Genomic DNA, 4,469 nt, shown 5'->3' on the forward strand with positions numbered 1-4,469 from the left:
TTATAAATCTAGCCTTACGTTAGATTTATCGTTTTTATTTCCTTGTTTTATTTTCTGCCCGTTTAACTTCCGAAGAACGATCCAGCCAACTTGTGGTGGAGGTTCAATACTTGAAGATTTACTTGCCATTTATTTAATTCAGGTTTAATATTTACCGCCTTATTTATATTTTATTTGCATGATATATTGTATGCCATTAACATGCCTATTATTATAAACCGAATCTATTTATGCATGTTTAACCATATTAATATATCTGGCTAAATTACTAAGGTGTCGGTATGTAGAGTAAGTTAACCGAGGGATCCGAAATAAATTGGCTTAATTATGTTTTATTAAATATCACTTATTTTTGGTTTATATGTCTAATTTAATTAGTAAGTCTTAAAACCAATAGAGCGAAAGTTTGAGGGGTTAAGACGGTCAAAGGTTAAAATCAATAGAGCGAAAGTTTGAGATCTTTAACCAGATAGTAGACATAGGACATTAGTTTTAAGGATGGCAAAAGCGTATTAAAACTAATTGGGACTTATTTATTTTCAAAAATTGTTTTTACACCCGAGCGGGATGGCGAAAGCGTACGTTAGGGATATTAGCATGTTCCGAGTCAACAGAGCGAAAGTTTGAGATTAGGAGATTTAAATAGATAACAACTTCATAAAATAGGCATTTTATTAATTACGTTGTTTCCAAAAAGCTCTTCTAAAATCTAATGGGATGGCGAAAGCGTACATTAGGATTAGGATAGTAATCTGAATCAACAGAGCGAAAGTTTGAGACGAGGATTTTTAATCAATTGAATTAGTAAAGATTTTTAATTGAATTATGCAAAAGCCAATGGACCTCCGGATTACCTTAAGTTAAACGAAATACATACTGATACCTGTCTTTTATTATATTCTTTATTTCTCACTATCATTATCCCTTAGGAACAATCAAAATTTTAGTAGCCCTAGCTTTACATAGTAACCTTAGATAACGGTAGATCGATTCATAGTCCCTGTGGATTCGATATCTTTTAAAACTACACGACACGACTGTGCACTTGCAGTTATCAGATTAATAGACACGTAAAGTCGCGATCAAGTTTTTGGCGCCGTTGCCGGGGACTATTTAAGTCGATATCGTAACTCACTGTTACACCGTAGAGACTAGGACAATCCTTCCTTTTCTTTCTGAACGATTGTATGCCAAATACTCGTTCACAAGGAGGAGATTTAATACAACGAATTAACGAGATCGAACGTTTCATTAACGTCAAACGTCGAGCTCGCAATCTTCCCGAAGTAGCACCAATTCCTATTAATCAGGAATTGACTTTTACTGATCAAATCAATCAAATTATCCCGAAGTTAGAGATGGCTGCTATTCGTCCTCTTAGAGACTATGCCGCTCCTTCGCGCGCTGAACCGCACTCAAGTATCGCACCACCTGCGATTGAGGCAAACAATTTCGAACTGAAACCTTCGCTGGTCCAAGCTGTTCAACAGAATCAATTCTCTGGAAGCCCTGTAGACGACCCTAACCTCCATTTATCTGTGTTCATGCAATATGCTGACACTGTCAAAGCTAACAACGTTAGTCCCGAAGCTATTCGATTACGTCTCTTTCCTTTCTCCTTGAGAGATAGAGCTAGAGCGTGGCTTCAATCCCTGCCTTCTAATTCCATAACTACCTGGGACGAATCGAAGAGAGTATTCTTAGCGAGATACTTTCCGCCTAGCAAAACTGCTATGCTTAGAGGTCAAATCAACGGATTTACCCAGAAAGATAACGAATCACTCTTCGAAGCTTGGGAACGTTACAAGGACATGCTTAGAATATGCCCTCATCATGGACTCGAACCATGGCTGATCATCCATACTTTCTATGGTGGTCTCTTATATAACACTAAAATGACTATAAATGCTGCTGCTGGCGGAGCATTAATGGACAAACCCCATGATGAAGCATACAAACTCATAGAGAACATGGCACAAAACCATTACCAATGGGGTGGAGAGCGAGCCGCTCTAGAGAAAACCCAAACCAAAGGAGGAATGTACGAAGTAAGTGGTATAGACCGCGTTAACGCTAAAGTAGACGCTTTAACTCAAAAGATCGAGAACTTAACCATCACTCCTTCAGCCACCGCTGCTGCTGTAACACCTAACTGCGAGATCTGTGGATTAACTGGACATGTAGTTGCCGAATGTCAACTCTTGACTGGAGTCCCATCTGATCAAGTAAACTATGCTCAAGGAAACCCTTATTCTAACACGTACAACCCTGGATGGAAAAACCACCCGAACTTTTCTTATAAGAACAACAATGCGTTGTACGCACCTGGACAAGCACCTGCTGTACCACCTGGCTACCAAAAAGCGCCTGTAGCTGCTCAAAATACCCCTAGGAAGTCAAATCTAGAAATCATGATGGGGAACTTCATAGCTTCCCAACAACAAACCAATAAAGACTTCCTGAACCAAAACATCCACAACAGCGAGCAACTAAAACAACTATCGAACAAAGTAGATGCCTTAGCTACTCATAACAAAATGCTAGAAACTCAAATCTCACAAGTAGCCCAAGAACAAGCACCTACTGCTGCCCCTGCTGGCACGTTTCCTGCTCAACCACAACCTAATCCTAAAGGACATGCGAACGCAATAACACTGCGAAGTGGAACGAATTACGATGGACCCATTGATCCTAGAACTCAAAACGTACCCATGTCACAACAAGAGCCAAAGGAAACCCAAAAGACATCAACTGATGACCAAACTGCTAAGACTAATGAGAACAATAACGAAGTGGAACCTGAAAAAGAGAAACCTTATGTTCCACCACCGCCTTTTAAGCCACCAATTCCTTATCCTCAGAGATTAGCTAAATCAAAAACCGAAGCGCAATTTAAAAGATTTGTAGAACTTCTGAAACAATTAAACATAACCATACCGTTCGCAGAAGCCATAACTGAAATGCCTTCGTACGCTAAATTCCTAAAAGAAATCTTATCAAACAAAAAGAAACTCGAGGATAACGAAACTGTAACGCTTACCGCTGAATGTAGCGCTATCATCCAAAATAACATGCCTCCAAAACTGAAAGACCCTGGTAGTTTCTCTATACCCTGCGTAATAGGTAAAACCATTATAGAGAAGGCCTTGTGCGATTTAGGAGCTAGTGTTAGTTTGATGCCTCTTTCAACCTGTAAGAAACTAAATCTAGGTGAGCTTAAAGCAACGAGAATGTCTCTTCAACTAGATGACCGTTCAGTCAAATACCCTGTAGGAATGTTAGAGAATATCCATGTTCGTGTAGGTCAATTCTACATCCCAACTGACTTCATCATAATGGATATCCAAGAAGATTCTAACATCCCGATCATATTAGGAAGACCATTCTTAGCAACCGCTGGTGCAATTATAGACGTAAAGCGAGGAAAGCTTACTTTCGAAGTAGGAGAAGAGAAAATAGAATTTATCCTTTCCCAATTCCTAAAAGCACCTTCTATAATTGACACATGCTGTTCTGCTGACATAATCGACGAGTGTGTCAAAGAAATAAAATCCGAACCAAATAAGGAAACCGAGATCCTAAGAATTCCTATGCCGCCAATTCTTGAAGATGACAACTGGCGTGAGGAATATCAAGATGATCACCTGAGTGAATGCTTAGCTTTAACTCCCGATCCTATACCTGGACCTAAGAAACCTGCTATAGAGATGAAAACACTTCCTACCGATCTTAGATACGAATTTCTAGACGAAGAACTAAACCGACCAGTTATAGTGAACGCCAACTTAGGACGAACCGAGACTGAAAAGTTACTTAATGTCCTAAGAAAATACCCGTCCGCTTTAGGATATAACATATCAGATCTGAAAGGTATAAGCCCTTCTCTGTGTATGCACCGCATTATGCTCGAAGACGATAGTAAAACCTCTAGGGAACATCAAAGGCGGATAAATCCTATTATGAGCGATGTGGTTAAAAAGGAAATCCAAAAACTGCTAGAAGCCGGAATAATATATCCTATATCCGATAGTAAATGGGTTAGCCCTGTTCACGTCGTACCAAAGAAAGGAGGAGTTACTGTAATCACTAACGCTAAAGGCGAATCTGTAGCACAACGTACCCAAACTGGATGGAGAATGTGCATTGACTATAGGAAGCTAAACAAAGCCACCCGAAAAGACCATTTCCCTTTACCTTTCATAGATCAAATGCTCGAACGCCTAGCTAAACACTCGCATTTCTGTTATCTGGATGGATACTCCGGATTTTTCCAAATTCCTATCCACCCTGACGACCAAGAGAAGACCACGTTTACCTGTCCTTATGGTACATTCGCTTATAGACGAATGCCTTTTGGACTATGCAATGCACCCGCGACCTTCCAAAGATGCATGATGGCAATATTTGCCGACTTCTTAGATGGAATAATGGAGGTCTTTATGGACGACTTCTCTGTCTATGGAGGAAGT

At 39.9% G+C, this 4,469-nt stretch overlaps 1 non-coding gene across 1 annotated transcript; it reads right to left on the reverse strand.

The window, feature by feature from the left end:
• Window positions 1–1,733: 1,733 nt before the first annotated feature.
• On the reverse strand, window positions 1,734–1,840 carry LOC131624288 (small nucleolar RNA R71). The gene has a single exon (XR_009290561.1). It is a non-coding gene; the product is annotated as a small nucleolar RNA R71 (small nucleolar RNA).
• Between the last annotated feature and the right edge of the window lie 2,629 nt (window positions 1,841–4,469).

The sequence above is a fragment of the Vicia villosa genome, unplaced genomic scaffold (assembly GCF_029867415.1).
Source record: "Vicia villosa cultivar HV-30 ecotype Madison, WI unplaced genomic scaffold, Vvil1.0 ctg.000113F_1_1, whole genome shotgun sequence".
Taxonomy (NCBI): domain Eukaryota; kingdom Viridiplantae; phylum Streptophyta; class Magnoliopsida; order Fabales; family Fabaceae; genus Vicia; species Vicia villosa.